Source organism: Anser anser (assembly GCF_964211835.1).
Source record: "Anser anser genome assembly, chromosome: Z".
Lineage (NCBI taxonomy): Eukaryota > Metazoa > Chordata > Aves > Anseriformes > Anatidae > Anser > Anser anser.
In genome coordinates, this window is record NC_139723.1 from 67474800 (window position 1) to 67493342 (window position 18543).

Consider the following 18543-nt stretch of genomic DNA (forward strand, 5'->3'; position numbering starts at 1 on the left):
ATTTTAAAGTTGTATTTAAGAGGAACAGTATAAAAATTGAGACCCTGGTGCCTGGCAGCACCAGTGCTGGCGTCAGCTGAGTGTCATTTGTCAGAGGCGCCGGCTCCTGCCCGCGGAGCCAATGGCAGGAGCCTGCAAGCAGACTGTCAGATTATGGGGGGGAGGGAGGGGGAAGGGGTGTGTGATGCTCTGGCTGCTCGTTTTCTCTTATTACTTTAATTTTAATAAATAATTGGTAGACTCACTTCCCTTTTGATGCATGTACTGTTTTTCATTACATTTTATTCCACCTAAGACCATTTTAGCTTACATAAAAAAACCTTTTATAGCCAACTTCTGGTCACCAAGGAAAATTAACAATGTGATCTTTAATATATTTAATCTTTCTGTCTTGGCAGTTTATTTAGCAAAATGTGTTGGAAAGGGTACTGGACTGCACACCTAACAGGAAGACAATTTCTTTTGTCTTCTAAGAATTTGGCCTACTTCTGTTTTTAATAACTTAGAGCAATAATTTGAAGAACATCTTAACCCCCAGGGTCCATCTTCTGTCTAAATGGTTTTAAACCAACATGAAGTCTGCAGTCTTTTGAAATGGATTTTGAGCAAACCAACTCTTTTATTTATCCTGTCTGAAATGTAGTTAGCTGTTTTCCCTGTGTGCTCCTTCCCCGCCCAATGCTGTTTGCCACAGAACATGTGGTCTTGTCTAGGCAAGACTGTGGCAGAAGTGTTTGCTGTGGCAATTAAATGAATTTAATTAGATGATCTGTGTTTAGTATTTTAAGTCAATGGAAACTGTACCATGCCTGTGTTTGTGTTTAGTGAATGCTATACCTTATCTTAGTACTGAAACATTTTTAGCCCACTCTTGTTCCTCAAGACTTGGAGAACTGGCAAATTTGCTTATTCATGCTACAGGAGGTTTGTAAGGAGCATTTGTGGGTAACAATTTTAAGCTGCCAGTCATAGTTTTGTTTTGTTTTTTAAATTCTGAACCTTCACAAATCTATGCTTTGCCTATCAGGTATGGCAACCGTTTCTTTTTTGAATTGCAATTGTCATGAAGAAGTAATTGTCATGAAGAAGTGTTCTTCTATATGTATATAACCTCACCTTATGCTACTTTCAGATGTCTGTCCATTAAAGGATGATAATAAAGATAAAGGAAATTATATATGTCATGGGACCCAATTAGTTTTGTGTTTAATACAAATATTACTTGATCGTCTTTTAATAATGCTTCCCCAGTGCTGATGCAACACATCAAAGCTGTTTTGTGGCCACCATCATGTACTTTATGATAATTTGTAATCTTCATCTGCATGCAGATTAATGTGTTTCAGAAGTAGAACTAATAATTTTCTGTACCTTAGAGATGTTGCTTTTTTAAGATATCTTCTATACCTGAGAGACATACACTATGCTGTCACGTGATAGTTCTCCTTGGAATAAGGGGGAGGAAGAGGGAGATAAAAAATAAACCCCTTTGAAATTTATTTTTTTATCAGTGTGTCATATGAGCCAAGGTGGTGGATGTGTTTCTGTGTGTTTGGTCCTCTAAATGGGTTTAGGAAAGAACAGCATAAAGCTGGTGGCCCTTAGAGCAGGGTTTAAATGTGAACCCAGAAGCTTTTGGAGGTATGGTGAGAACTCCAGTATCTGAACCGTCCTGGTAATAGAAAGGAACTGACTGCTATCCAAAACCAGCTATAAAATATACATGTACCCTGGCTATACAACTGGGATCAAAACTGTATGAGGCAGATAAGGGTAGCTATAATCTGAATGTACTTTAAAGGGCATATAAATGAGAATGGAGTAGACAAAAAAGAGGTATTTTGTCAGAAGCTGTTTCAGGCATAGAAGCAAATATAAAACACATACAATTAAAGGGGTACAGTGGTTGGGGCAAGTGTCCCAGGTGAGGATAAAGCTAGTCTGAGTAACAGTAAGAAACATGACGATAGTAGAAGGAAGAATAAGATTTTATAACTAGTTACCACACTGCACACTGTATAACATAAATTATGTATTAACAGCATGCAGCTTACTGCCATTCACATTGAAAACAATTTTAGAAACATTTACTGCTGAATTGTATAACCTAGCTTTCCTTTCCATTACATTTATCTGCCTTTTTGATGCCAAACCAAATAAAGATAAACATTGTATTCGATTTTGGCTTGCCTAATTGAGTAAACAAATATTGCACATGCCTTTTAGTTTTACCATAGGAAAAATAGAATTGAAAAACCTCTATTAAAGAACATCTTTTAAGTTGATAAAGGTTTGAAATTAGTACACAGGTGAACACAACTTTTCCGAATAAAAAAATGCAACCTATGAATCCATCCTTTTATGCCAACTTTCATGCTAATAAGATTGAATGAAATTTAACTTGCTTACCAAGGCAGTGATTAAGAGAAAAATAATATATCATTTCTTGGTTCCTTTTTAATCCTGCTATATATACTTGGTTTGATCCTTATTGTTCTGTATGGTTCATCCAAGGCAAAATGAGACGAGTGCATCTCATTTCATGCTATTGTTTGTTTTAGATTAATTTTTTTGACTAACCAGTTTTTTGAAAATCACCTTAGTAAATCCCTGAATGAATGCAATTGTTACTATGATTCTGTCTTCTTTTGTTCCCAGAATTTGAAAGTAATGATACTAAATTGTTTGTTTACACATTTTATAGAAACCCACATGGATTTTGGCCAGCCAAAATGGTTTGACTTTCCATTATTACACAGGTCCTTCCATTTTGTGAGAACAGGACAATCTGTAATTGTGAAGAAAACTGATGGAAATGAAGATCTCAATCCTAATGCATGAACTTTTGGTACATCCTTAGGATGTTGAGTCACCAAAGCTCACTAAATAATCATTGGGAACTGAGTCTGAACAATGCTCTGTCAAAGAGTTAGGACTCTTTTCTTCTAACCCAAACCAGAATGAAATGTTTCATATTTTCTTATATGTTTGTTATAGAACATTCTGTTTAGTGCAAAAAAGAAAGTTTCTTTCTGAACTGCTTTTCACTGCAGTATTTTACTAGATTTTAGTATTTTAGACTTAAGACATTAACATAAAAACTTCAGAGGAATATAACAATTCTTCCCTTGGAAATCTGGATTTGACACTGAAGCTTGAAGGGGAAGAAAGAACATGATTTGTTAAACTAAGAAGAAAGCTTCCTGAGATGAAAAAAAGTTTGTTTAATCCTCTATGACCAGTAGGTTTTCACAGTACTGCTAAGTATGAAAGGTCACCTTATTCCATGTTTTCTTATGCTCAATAACAGGTGTTGCTTTGCTTCAGGCATTGTTGAAGTTTATTGCTCCAGTTAGGATGAGTTTAGTAAGGTCTGTATACTGAATGAAACAAAGAGTTTTATTTTAAGACATCTGTTGCCTTTTCCTTCATATTTCTAACAACTTAGCTGACCAGTAGCACCCAAACAGTGTTTAATATGCTGAGCTGCAGTGAAGAGATGAAAATATTTTTACCATTTGGAACTAGGGCAAGGATTTATTTTTCTATAATTCTTATTAGCCAAGCTTTCACTTTCTGTAAGGCAGCCATGCAAAAAAATGAAAGTGCTCCTGAGATACCACTAGTCACCTAAGCCTGACAATGCTCCTGATGGATAGGCTAGATCTGTATCTATCTGTATCTGTATATATAAATTACATCCCTTACCACTGAAGTGCTCTGTAGTCTTCAACGCAATAGTTATGGCACTTTTGCAAATAAAATTTATATGCAGGAATGAAAATGTAACCTTATGAACTAATACAAACGGTGGGGTGGCTCACTTTGGGACTTTTGGTCCTAGACAGATTAGTATCCTGTTGGGATTTTAATCTGCTATTCTAGAGTCATTTAACTTTTTTTTTTTGTTTTTAATGACTAGTGTATTCATCTTCTTTATAGTACTGCAAGTGATTCAAACTCAAATTTTGCCCCTTGAAATTTAGAATTTCCAATATGAAAGGAGGAAAGTGGAATGACAATTTTTAGCTCACAGTAGAATCCTACTGTGGACTCTGCCAAAGCCTACCTTTTGCTCTTCCATCCTCAGTTTATGATCAATGAAGTTATTTCATACCTTTGTCATTTGGATGTACTGCCTGGTTTGTTTTGTTAATTTGGACTGAAAACGCTTTAAAACACTGTGTCTTGACAGGATTAGGTAGAGCACAGTAGGTTTCTACTGCTATTTTTGTTCTGGAATGTGATTATACATTTATATATATATGCACTTCTACATATATATTTGTAGATATACATATATATTTATATATAATATAACCATCTGTGTATGTATGTTGCTCTAAGTAGTGGTAAAGTAGTTTGTTATAACACCGTAACAATTTTGTGCATATGTGTGAAAATTATCAGAAAGCATAATGGGCACATTCTGAATTGTTTCCATTTTTTCATGGTCTCCCCTGGATATACTGAATGTGCTTTTTTTTATATACCGTAATGACTGGGTAGTTAACAGACAACATTTTGCAGTAGGTCACACCCATCTTTTTTAACCAGTCATTTTCAGGCTAAGTTAGTCAAATTGTTTCTTGAAGGATCTTACAATCTTTCAGAAAGTCTTCTTTTCTCTGTACATAATCCTGATTTATATCTTCTCGAATTGTAGCCTTCTTGTTAGCTTAAGTCACCACAGTAGAAAGTAATTTAAGCTTTTTTTCCTCATAAAACACCCTGTTGATTGTTTATGCAATTCCTTTACAGTCTCTTCACTTGTGCCTGCTTACAAAGAGCCACCTTCTGTTTTTCTTTAGGAAGAATTAGTCTCTACCTGTACTTTGACTCAGCAAAAAATACCTTACATCACTACTTTTTAAACTATGGTAATAATGAAGAAAAAAATGATTATTATATTAAATATGTTGATTATATATTGTGTATTACTTACATTTCATTTAAGTAAATTTCTGGATTCTTATATTGTTTCTAAATTCTTTGATCTGTGTTAAGAGGGAATGTTTTTTAATTCACAGATGCGGTCATTTCAGGATGGGAATTTGGCTTCTATTGGGAAAAGAAATTACAGTTTTAAGCATTCTGGTAAATTAGCAGGTTTACTTGAGATCCACATACTTGGCATTTGGAGACAACCAAAGCCTTGTCCATTCAGATTTACTGTTTTAGTTCAACATGTTATATGGGAGCAGGGAGAAGAGGAGAGTAGAGAGTGGGAAGAGAAGAAACACTAAAAGCTAATGATTACAAAATTGAAGAAGGTTGGTCAACAAATATAATTTATGACTCATTATTCTTTAATCTCATTAAAATATAAATAGCTAGGTTTCACTTGTACACTATGCAAATGACATTTTTTACGTTAATACTAATTGGATTTCAGTATTGTATGCTGAAACCTGAACAGAATACATGATGCTTAATACTTTTATATGACTGGATTAACTCTTTGATAACAGCAGAACACTTTAAGATAGTTTTTATGTTAACCTGAAAAGAGATGAGAATATTTCCAGTAAAAGCTATTGGTCGGTAGCTGTTAACAAATGGAATAATTTTTCATGTCCATGAGGTTGACAAAATGAAGTGTGCAAAAAACAAAATTTCAGAGGAGTAGACGTAATCAGCCCCAACATCTGAAAAAAAACAAATGAACTACTTTGCTTAGGAAATAGAAAACTATTTTTAAGTGTCCAAACCATTTCCATTATAACACATGGAAATATTAACAGAAGAAAGGTTTGTATATTTCTCTACTAGTTTTAAAGGTGGCTAAGTTGATATTTCTACATTACCTTGGCAATTTATTGCTATTTTTAAATATTAGAAGGGAAAACTGGTATGAAGATTAGTATTTTGCCGTATTTAGGCAGCAATCCTCTTTCTATTGAGAACAGATTAAAAGATTTGTTGGGATATTAATGATATTCAAACACTGGAAAGGTATAGGATACAAAGTATTCCTGAGTCTCAAATTCTGTTGTTCAAAGGGAACTGTCTTTTTTTCATTTGTTTACTTAGCTTAGTTCACCTCTCAAAAGGAGGGTCTCTTTTCCTCCTATATTCTAACTTCGAATTTTACTGTATGATAATATTCAGTAACTTTACGGAAAACATGTAGAAGGTTTCATTTTTTTTCTGAAGTAGCATGGCTTCCTATTCTCAATTGTCTGAAGGAATTTAAACTATATTATTTCATATTGTCTCCTTTTAATTTGGTTACTTTGATATGACAGATGACAGCTTGTCCCCTTCAGGAAAACAGATGATTTTTATTGAGATGAAAAGAGGTGACTCTAACTCTTACCCTCCTTCCATCTGCAATGAAATGTAGCTAATGATTCCATAATTCTTATATAGTTATTGTCAAATTCTTAATTTCAGCCATCAACAAATGGTCTTTGATCTTAAATGCAGACACATTTTTATACTGTCAGTAGCTAAGGAGTAAAAGTTACCTACGCTTATCATATGGACGTAACTCTAACATGTTGTGATCTTTACAAGTTGTTGGGTTTGACGCAACAGTTACTTGCTGAAATTCCAAGGTCAGTTCTATGCCTTGAGAATAATCATACAATCTTTGGATCATTTTAAGGAAAAAGATAATTTGTGTTGTGTCCTAAAATCATAAAATTTTGTACTGCATTACTTTAATGAGTCTTATTTCACACTATTATGGGATTTATTTCTCTTTGATAATTTATTGGAATAGATATTAAAAAATGAGTTCTTTAACCATCAGTTTTTTTAAGATTGATTAGTTTTCTGGTGATGCTGGTATACCTTGTGTTATTCAAAAGGAATTTAAAGTTTTCAGAGTTTAATTACCTTTAAACTGAAACCAATTATGACACAAATTCAAAGCTGGACAAGAACTTCGTGGTGAAATAGCCTTGCTGTTTAGAGTTGGTAGAACCATCAATGAAAGTTCACATACTCCTGTGATATGTATGTTTAAGTAATAGGGAAGACATTTCAAAAACTGGTTTTGCTTGCCTGTGTATCTAGCTGTATTCACCATAGGCAGCTAATGATTTCAAAGAACTGAGTAAATTTTAGTTACCAAATGATTAATGGTGGTGATATTTTCATTTAGTTTGTCTCAATACTTGAGACATTAACAGTAACAGGTTAACCATGTTTCTTACTATGGTGTTATTTTAAAGGGAAAATTTAAACAGGTGTATCTAGACTTCAGCTATAGTTATGGTAGTGACCAATTATTGGCCAACTGAACATTTTCTTAAGATGTCTCTTTATGCATCTTAGACCATTTGTGATTTTTTTTTCCCCGTGTGTGTGTGTGTGTGTGTGTGCATTGTTTCAGCCCTTCTGAATTTCTTGCCAGTTATCTAATTTTGTGAGACAGTAGTTCTCTTGACTGTACTCTAACTCAGAGATCTTGAAGGGGAGCATAGGTGAAGGTTACCAATTAACAAATACCTCATCTTTCCTTATTCCCGTTTGGGATTTTGATCAGAAGTGGCTCTGGAACGTTCTTCAGGATAAAAGTACATCAGTGACTGCAGTTCTCCTCAAAGAATTTCCAAGCCCTTTAGATAATTGCCATGCAAAATGTTCATCACCTCCTACAGGGAGTAAGTAGACTGCGGCAGACTGACCTGTCCAATGAAAGTATAATAACCCTAACAACCCCCCAGAGAAGGAAAGTTGTTAAGGACCTCTGATCTTTCCTCGCTTTCTAATCCAACAGTATTTGGAATATCCAGCCTACAAATACTGAAATCATCCTCTCCAAAATTAGGCAAATTTTAATATGGGGATTAGTTTGTGATATGTGGCCATAATTATTTGCTAGGAAGGTCTGTCTGGATAACAGGGCATTTAAGGTGCTGTGTTGGTTATCTACATAATAAACATCTTCAAATTTTAACTGCTGGGATGCTTAAATAATTACAGCATATGTTGGTGATCTGTCTGATAGTTTCTTTAACATGAACGGAGTCTCAAGACACAGTATAATCCTCACAGCCTGGTCATATTTCCTTCTCTAGGATTGCGTTTTGCAAGTAGATGTGGTTTGTGGCAAAGTAACTGCCACTGGGAATACCAGTCACAAAAAGGTATGCATGCTGATCTGCAGCTGAGCTAATGTATGGCTATTTATGGCAGCCAAGCAGGAATCAGAGATTAAGTCATAATAGGGTAGGGATTGTACCAGCTAGAGGCTCACTCACTTGTTCCATGAAGTGGAAGAAGGATTTTACAGAAGATGATTTAGAGCACTGCTTATCGTCTGCAAAGTGAATATGAATAAAAGTTTTAAGAGTTTTGCTTAATACACATTTTTGAACCATTGGTTCAGACAATTCTACAATAAGATTGGATACCTAGGCCCTTATGTTCATTATACAGTGTCAAAAAAAATGTTTCTTTTTCTTTTTTTTCTTTTTTTTTCTTTTTTTTTCTTTTTTTTTTCTTTTTTTTTTCTTTTTTTTTTCTTTTTTTTTTTCTGAGAGGTGAAATGAATGCACTTCCTGAAATAGAATACATGCCAATGCACCAACATACTTTTAATTTCAGGATTTACTTTTAGATCTGTATTTAGAGGAGATCTGACCAGGCAGGTGGTAGTGTCTGAAAACAAACAAATGAACAAACAAAACCCTAGGGAAAATAAAGATATATTAATTTCACGATATTCAAATTTTCTCTTTCCATCAGTCATTCAAATGTTTAACCTCTAAACTCCCTCAGCTTCCCCCAACATTACTACTCAACTCCTTATGCAGTACTTTTGATAAAGATTTAGACTTGAAAAGTATAAATACCTAAGCATACTTGGGACTGTGAGTTTAAGTTAATTGCTTTCCTGAAAGGCCATTTGCCATCTATGTGTTCATAGGTATTTCACTCATTATCAGTCGAGGGAACAGAGGCAGAATGCTGGACAGGAAGAAGTGCTTTGGGACTTGCATTGGAATATATATATTTATACGAGATTTCCCCCCTCAAAATACAACAAAATTAAACCAACCAACCAACCAAACCCCAGTGTTGGTAAGAAAGTGCCTTCAGATTGTGCTCTTGCTGAGGGAAGGATTTATGTGTTTTGGCTATTCTGCTCCTTTCTGGTTGCAACTGGCAAAGCCCTTGCAGAAATCCCCATCAGCTCAATGCTTGTTGCTATCTGTACCCTTGAAATAAGGATGTGCAGGACTGTCAGTGTACAGAGGGTGGTGACTAGGCTTCACATTCTTAGTGCAACAACTTTCTGTTGAAATTCATGTTTACTGTGAAACTAAAGTCAGTGAACTCTGTTGCATATTTACAGGTGTAGAAACAGTGAAGCTGAAATGTCATCCATGCTGTCATCAGGACAGAAATACAGATAGAATGGAATTTGGAATTTGTGGTGATAATGAACGAATATTTATATAAACCATAGATTTTCCTATTCTGAGTATTTACAAAGTTTCATGCAGATCTTAAGTGCTTAAACTGCCTATGAACTCTTGAAGAGAGTTATATATAAAATGTCAGGCTAGTTCAGTTATGCTATTCTTTTCCATTATCAATAGCATAGATAACAGCAAGGATTTGGAAAGCATGAGAAAACCTTTAAAACCTCATCAGGTCATCAAATACCATAATTTTCTTGTTGAAAATGTACTCAGTATTTTAATTGTCAGTTACAGAAAGCACGGAATCATATCATTTATAAGTATGCCTAAATTTATGAGGAAAAAAATGTTTGTTTGAATGTGCATTAGTTCTTGCTTTCATGAACATACGCTGAGGACATCAGTGTTGTTGGAATGAGATTTTATTAGTAATAGTGACTGCTACAGGTTTTAAGAGATACATCATTTCATAGAATCACAAAATCATAGAATGGTTTGGGTTGGAAAGGAGCTTGAAGATCACCCAGTTCCAACCCCCCTGTTATGGGCAGGGACACCTCCCACCAGACCAGGTTGCCCAAAGCCCCATCCAGCCTGGCCTTGAGCACTTCCAGGGATGGGGCATCCACAGCTTCTCTGGGCAATCTGTGCCAGTGCCTCACCACTTAGGAGTAAAGAATTTCTTCTGAATAGCGAATCTAAACCTATCCTCATTTAGTTTAAAGCCATTCCCCTGTGTCCTATTACTATACTCCCTGACAAAGAGTTCTCCCCTCAGCTTTCCTGTAGGTCCCCTTTAGGTACTGGAAGGCCGCAATGAGGTCTCCCTGGAGCCTTCTCTTCTCCAGTCTGAGCAGCCCCAGCTCCCTCAGCCTGTCTTCATAGGAGAGATGCTCCAGCCCCTTGATCATCCTCGTGGCCCTTTTCTGGACTGTCTAGCATGTCCATGTTCTTCTCGTGCTGGGGTCCCCACAGCTGAACACAGGAAAAAATTTATGACACCAAAAGAGACTTTGATGTCCTGTACTATTATCCATGTAAATTTTGCACTATTATTAATATATTTAGGGGATACTTTGAATTAAGATTTTCTTGCATGTCTAGAAAAATAACAAAGATATTTCGTGTAGCTTTCTGAGTTTCTTGTGGGATCATACATGAAAAGTACGTATAGAATTTTTGAAGCAAGAATCAAGGGTTTTTATGTGTGGACTTTTGTGAATTGATGTAATTGCGTTTTCTGGGGAAAAATATTTGATTTTGTTGATTTTTTTTCTTTTTACATAAGAAGACAGGACAAGGAAATAAATGAAAAAACATTTTTTTTTTTTCCCCTCCCCTGGGGATTACGGCGTGTTTAGCAATGTATTTGTTTCTGCATAAAGGTTTTCAGCTACAGAACATAACATAAAAATTTCTTATGTATTGTGAAATTAAATGGAAAACAGCAGAGAGTTGTATTCTAGATACATACCTGCAGTGGTGGGAGATGGTAGGCTGCAGATTTTGTAAGGATTCTTGTTTAAATAAATAAATGAGTAGTAAAGTTATTCTTGATAAAGATGTGCTTCAGATGGTAAGAGAAATGCCATGCTTGTCAATCCCTTATCATTGAAGAGCAAGTTAAAACATATCTGCCAGGAAGCGTTGCTGCCAGGCAGCCACAGTTACATCAGATATTCTAATATTTCTGTGATGGAGCTGTGTTGGCACAATACAACAAATCAATGGGTTTTAATTGTCCACTAGGATCTCTAGGCTGGGAATCAGAGTACTCCTAAACTCTATCAGACAAAAGAGGCTCTGGAACAGCCTTCCAATAGCATACTGGAGGAAAGTATGAAAGTAATCAATTGTTGCATGCTAAAATTAGCTGTGAGAAGAGTTGTATGATTTGAAGCCTATAACAGCAGGGGAGTTGATTGCATCACCCAGAATGTTCCTTCTGATTTCAAATTTCTTTCTGGTGAATGAATTCACTTAATGACATTTTTTGTCTCTCCAGAAGTTTAAATGATGTTTGTGTTTCCTTCTGAAAGAACTCCAAGTGATATTATGTGGTGTCTGCTATATTTATAAAAACAAAGTAGTAACCTTTCATTTCTGAGGACTAAACTGTGGCAGGGATCTAATAACAGGGATCTAATAAAATTGCTTTAGTGGAACAACTGATAACTTTCAAGTAATTCCTGTATTGTATCTGTAGTATAAACACTAAGTAAATTGTGTAAATGTAAAGTATATTTTATATTATCTTTGATACCCATATAGGTTATCTTTCTATTTTCATTATTAATATTGTCGTTTGAATATGTGGCTTCAGTCAATACAAGTAGCAAATTTGGCTTAAATTGCATGGATAGTTTCAACTGTTAAAATGGTGATGCATAGGAGGAGGTAGCTCTATGTTGGAGCAGTCTACCAAGATCAAACAGGAGTTTAGGGTTTTGATGGCACCCTCTTCTACCAGAACAAGAGCAGAATCTTCTATTTAAGTTTTCCACCATTCCTGTATAGTGCCCTAAACACTAGGCTATGGTGTAATCTAATGTGGCTGTCTTTCTGTCCTTTTCTCTGAGTTGCTAAATTGTATGTAGAATACACCCATCTTAGTTGTTCTGTATCATGGTGAATAGGGCAAACAAAGGAAGGAATTAAATATAGATCCCATTGTCTCTTGAGCAAGCTGTTTAATAAATTATGCTGCTCTTAGCAGCAGCTTCTTTTCTCAATAGGTTTTTCATCTTGGTGAGAAAAATAATTTTAAAATAATTTATGAATAATCCAAATTGATTTTTACTTTTTTTTAAAATTAGATAGCTGAATCAAAAATCTAGTTACTTCAGCAGTTTTATTTGCAAATTTCCTTTCACTTTTCCATGTCACATTATAATATAATCTGTTAATACACAGGACTAATATTTAATTTGGTTAAAAAAAGTGTGACACAATCCAGCGAAATTGCATTATAAAATGGAATATAACTTTGTTAGCCTTCAGTTTAACTATGCTGACTATGTACTTCAAATATTTCCAACCTGATCTGTCATGAAATATCTATATAAAATAGTCTGAATATAATAATCTATTAAATGTAATTTAAAGTATACAATGTGCTTAATATCTCTGCATCACAGATCTAATAAAATTATAATTTCAGTTCAAGAATTTCTGTATTGTTACTGCAAGCCTAGACAAAATACATCTGTCTCTTAATTTTGTGTTTTCTAATATTTTCTATTAAACTAAGAAATCAAAAGAAATATAGTAGGCTTTTTTGCTAACATTCTAAGTAGATACTACCAGCTTGAATATCTTCCACTGAAAGACTAATTTTCTCTTTTATTATTCATGGCATATTTGGGTGAAATTTTATATCACTTTAGTTTCTTTGTGCGTATCTGTCAGAAGCAGTAGTATAATATCTCAATTATGGTGACAGGAATGCAGGATTCTTCTATCTCATTCATTTATATAAATAGTTTCTATTTTGATTTAGGTAGTGTATTTGGCAGTATCTCAGAATGTTTCTTGCTTATCCTCACTACAGACAAAGGATAGATTGACATTTTAAAAGATGTGTATTCAACAACTTCCATATAACTTTCCCAATCACATAATCTGTGTCCTATATAAGAAAGGCTCTTTTATTTTTGTTTGTTTGTTTGTTTGTTTTGTTGTTTGTTTGTTTTTAATATATATATCTTCTGTAATGTTTGGTACTTTGGTTGTTTATTTGCATTGAATTTCATTATTTAATTTCATTTTCCAAACTTTCATTTTTCCACACTTTTTTCCACAATATTTTTGATACTTTGACAGTGATACTGTCATTTATATTTCCTATGAAATACTTCTCTTTCAGAAGAGAAAATAAATACCTCTGCTACACCTTTTCTTTATTATTCTTGCTGCACATCTTGCTGTAAGCATTACTGAATACTGATACTAATATATAGAGGATTGAAAACATGATGAAAGTTACTGGAACCTAATAAAGAGTTTTTTATTTTTAGTTCATAGAATCATAGAACTGTTTGGTTTCGAAGGGACCTTAAAGATCATCCAGTTCCAACCCCCCTGCCATGGGCAGGGACACCTCCCACCAGACCAAGTTGCTCAAATCCCCATCCAGCCTGGCCTTGAGCACCTTCGGGGATGGGGCATCCACAGCTTCTCTGGGCAGCCTGTGCCAATGCCTCACCACTTAGGAGTAAAAAAAATTTCTTCCTAATATCTAACCTAAACCTACCTTCTTTTAGTTTAAAGCCATTCCCCCTTGTCCTATCACTCCACTCCTTGACAAAGAGTCCCTCCCCAGCTTTCCTGCAGGCCCCCTTTAGGTACTCTAAGGCCGCTGTAAGGTCTTCCCAGAGCCTTCTCTTCTCCAGGCTGAACAACCCCAACTCCCTCAGCCTGTCTTCATAGGAGAGATGCTCCAGCCCCTTGATCATCCTCGTGGCCCTCCTGTGGACTTGCTCTAACAGGTCCATGTCCTTCTTGTGCTGGGGTCCCCAGAACTGGATGCAGGACTCCAGGTAGGGGTCTCACAATAGCAGAGTTGATGGGCAGAATCCCCTCCCTCACCCTGCTGGCCATGCTGCTTTTGATGCAGCCCAGGGTACAGCTGGCTTTCTATGCTGCAAGCGCATGTTGCTGGCTGATATTGAGCTTCTCATCAATCAACACCCCCAGGTCTTTCTCCTCAGAGCTCTTCTCAATCCAGTTCTTCAGGGGTAGTAGATTATTGAAAAAAAAATGTTTTCCAGAAATGCCAGCAGTGTTCCCTGGCAGCCAGGAGGGCCAGCTGTATCCTGGGGTGCATCAAGCACAGCATTGCTAGTCAGTCGAGGGAGGTGACTGTCCCATTCTACTCTGTGCTGGCACAGTCTCACCTCAAGTATTGTGTGCAGTTCTGGGCAAAAAGGACATGAAACTATTGGCGAGTGTCCAGAGCAGGTCTACAAAGATGGTGAAGGGCCTAGAGGAGAAGACGTACAAGGAGCAGCGGAGGTCACTTGGCCTGTTGAGCCTGGAAAAGAGGAGGCTGAGGGGAGACCTCATCATGGCCTACAGCTTCCTCACGAGGGGGAGTGGAGGGGCAGGCGCTGATCTATTCTCTTTAGTGACCAGTGATAGGACCCGAGGGAATGTTGTTAAGCTGCGACAGGGGAGGTACAGGCCGGATATCAGGAAGAGGTTCTTCACCAAGAGGGTTGTCACGCACTGGAACAGGCTCCCCACAGAGATGTAGTCAAGGCACCGAGCCTGTCAGAGTTTAAGAAGTGTTTGGACTGTGCACTTAGTCATATGGTCTGCATTTTTGGGTAGACCTATGTGGAGCCAGGAGTTGGACTCGATGATCCTTATGGGTCCCTTCCAACTCAGGATATTCTATGATCCTATGGCAAGCTAGCAAACCTGTTTCTGTATTTCCCTTTTTTTTTTTTTTTTCCTTTTTTTCCTCAGTTAAGATGCAATTTCCTTAGCAAAAAATTTCTGAGTTCTTATTCAGTGATTTTCTTCTCACATACCCTAGTTCTGCATTAAACTGTGACTATAAATATCAGACAATTTCTATCGAATTATATTACCATTGGTGAGAAGAAGGCTTTTAGTACCCAGTAGGGCTTTTTAGCTCTATGTGTGATTAGTAGGTCAGTTTCTAATAGGGCAGTTCTGAGTTCTGTTAGTACTATTTCCGTGCCTCATAATCCAGCTCTGCTGTAGCTAATTTCATTGAGACGTCAGCAGCTATTATTCTCACTAATGTTGGTGGTATTACTGTTAGGGACCCATGTGACATGTTGCACTTCTCCTCTCTCTCTAGTGCTAATGATATCTTAAATTTTGAAGCATGTCAGACACCTGCTTCAGTGTTACTATACTTGATTCATACTGTGTCATGATTTAGTCCCCTGACCTTGACATTTATGTCTTATTAAAAAGAAAATCACGTGCAGATTATCCAAACTAAATTTATTTGTTTATTTATTTATTGATAAACAAGAATCATAACAAGATAAACATCACAGTCAGGCAAAACTGACCAAACAAAAAATACAGGAAAAGTATTTTAACATCATTGATCATGTTAACTGCAGAATAATTACAAGAGTCTCTGCAAACAAGATAAAGGCTACATTTGTACAACAAATATAACAATAATTAAAATCTTCCATTGCAAATGGTCTTTTGCTTCATAGTAGACCTTGATCAGTTTTGGGTAGATATTAATTAAAGAGTTTTAATGGGAAGGGGTTGAAAGATAGTGAAAGTGTTGAAAGATAGTGGAAACCCCAAAACTCAGAGTAGTCCTCGGGTAAATTTTGATTAGGTTATGAAAGGCATTAGGTAGCATGATGATTCAGAAGTTCTTTAAATTCCTGCTAAATTCTGACAGCAAATTGTAGATGTGGGACACTTGAAAATTGCACCTGTGTAAAATTCACTCCGCAGAAACACCATACAAATGGTCACTCTCTCCGCTAGACTTTTGTTGAGAGAAATTATCTTAAAAGGTTTATGACAAATTGCCATAACTGTAGGAGCAAAGCACAGTGCATACCTGAATTTTTGTTTAATTTGATAGGAAGTATTTTTTTGCCAATTTAAATATATTTAAATAGCTCATTGTTTTGAAATGCCAGCAATGAAAACCTGTCAGAGTTCTCACATGTCCTGCTTAAGTGTCTTTGAAAATTGCTACGTAATCAATTCAACAATTTTTCTAAGTCTTGGTGCTTCAGTTGAGATTTCTTCTTTACACTGAGATTTTGGAATTAGTTTAATTTTTTTTATTATAAAATGATTCAATATCATCTATTGTTAGTGTTTCACCTTGCCTTCCCTCTTCTTCTCTAATGATTGCTTACAGGGCTCAGGTCAGTGCTCAGGTCTCTGTCATTTAATTCTCTCTCGTTAAGCTGATATAAATGTGTGTTGCCCCTGAAAGGGCCAGTTATTCCTAGATGGTTTGCTTGGTTATGACTTTCAAGATGCTGGCACTGCTAACCACCCAGCAACATACTGAGATCAGGAAACATCTTAAAGAGTGATTTTTGTTCTGTTGCGTTTCCGTAACACACTGTACATGCTACAAGTAGAGCAAGCAGTTCAGCTGCTCTGAATGTGGAATTTTGGCTCAGTTTAACATTTGTCACCTTTGTATTCAGTCTATACTTTGCATTTGTTAATATCCGTTTAAGAAAACTTCTTGCTTTGGAATTGCTAGCCTCTTCTTACCAAGATGTGTGGGGTGGGGTTGTCTCACTTCTTCCTTTAATTGAAACCGCTTTCTCATCTGAAACATGATCTAATGAAATCAACATGTTGAATGTAAAATTTTGGTTAAAAATGTAAATTTAAAATAATCCAGACACCCACCTTACCCTACCTCACAAAATGTGACCCTACCTTCGCTTAATAAAAAAAAATCCAGATTTATTTTTTTAAATAAACTTTAATAAATCATCACTTGCTGACACAATAAATTGATTTTTGGAACCAGTGAAATAATCAATTTCTAATTTTAGAAAATATGGTCAGAAGTCAAAGGGAGCTCAGCTTGCTAAGTACATGTGAAAGTCAAGCCATTTTTTAATGTATATGTGCCTAACTTAGGGTTGCAAATTTGAAAATCGTGTCTGGTTAGCTTTATATTTAATGTGGTGTTCCAGAATTATTTTGTTTTAGCTATCCTAAAAAAAAAATTAGTAAGTCGATTGTTTGCAGGTTTTCCAGTGTCAAAACAAATTCCTGAGGGTAAACATTTTGCATTCAAGGAATAAGAAGCAAATATGCTGTGTTAACCAGTTCATTTTGTTGTGTTAAACAATACACTGAAATACTGTTTGTGTTTCTGCCTGGATTTGTGTGATCCTCCTACTGGACGGGAGCATATTGACACCAAGCTCCTGCATTCTTGGGGATTCTCTAAAGTCTTTAGCTGCTCTATTGTGGCAAGGAAAACACTCAAAACACCCTACAGCCCCATATTCAAGACAGTCAAGTATGTGTATTGGAAGACCTGAGGCTCACACTCAACAGTGTGCTTCCTGCATTTCACTTAGTGGCACATTAATACTGCTTAGTCAAGAATTGTAAGTTCCAAAGGGTTACTGTTTTCCATTTTGTAGATGATGTTTTAAACTGAAAAGTTGGTAAGAATGTAATTATATTAATTTTGTTGTTTCTTGCACTAAGAAACCAGCTATCTTTTGTATTGACACTGGTTATTAGATAAAGTTAGGAATCTCTGGATGGTTTCTATATTATACCTGTCTGCAGCAGATCCATTAAGTATACAAATTATATTTATCTTTTATTTTTATTTGAATTTATTATTATTTTATATGAATTATATTTATTATATTTAAATTAAGCATTTTAGCCATGCAAATGCCAAGATTCAATTGTAAAAGAAGCATTCAAACTTACAGAGATAGGATTTTTGTAGATACTTACATGTAGATTCACAGGTTTTAAATAAATGAACCAACAGATTACATTGGTTTCAAAAGTGATCTTTTGAGGACCCTATTGCTTGAACACAAAGTACCATTCGCCACATACTAGTGATCTCAATGCATACTTCCACCAGAAAACAGTTAGAAAAAAATCTAAAATCTGGATTTTAAGGAGAGTTTGAATATTTGTGAAGATTATATGTTGAGAAAAAAAAAAAGAAAAAAAAGATTAGGTTTTAAAAGTATGGTTGTTTATCATTAACTATGTGTGACATAGCTCTTTGGTATGAACTCCATAGTCAGCCAGTAGTGTAAAATTGTTGGTGATAACATGCTTTGTAAAAGGATTATTTTTGGAGATCAAATCCTTATCTGTTTAAAAATACTCTGAGTAATTTTTAAAGTGTGGTTTTACCAGATACTAAATATCCTAAAATTACCTTCTGGTAATAATATCTGTTAAAGCTGTAGGGCTTATCTCAGGGTCTAAGTCTCAGATATAATTCTGGAACTTTTGGAGCAATTGTTCCCCTGTGAATCAATGTTTCTTAAAAGAAACCTGCTGAAACATTGTTTTCTTGTATCCATTTCAGAATCAACTGTTAATCTTGTAGATTAAATACTAATAATTCTATTATGTGAGGTGCTCTTTATGGAATGTACCCTGTGCATGAGTTATGTATTTTTTATTATTT

The 18543-nt window shown here is 35.6% G+C and overlaps 1 protein-coding gene across 6 annotated transcripts in view; it reads left to right on the forward strand.

Annotated features, from left to right (window-relative positions):
• The window catches only part of PDE4D (phosphodiesterase 4D), a 636407-nt gene that overhangs the window by 333219 nt on the left and 284645 nt on the right, over positions 1-18543 (forward strand). The window lies entirely within an intron of this gene.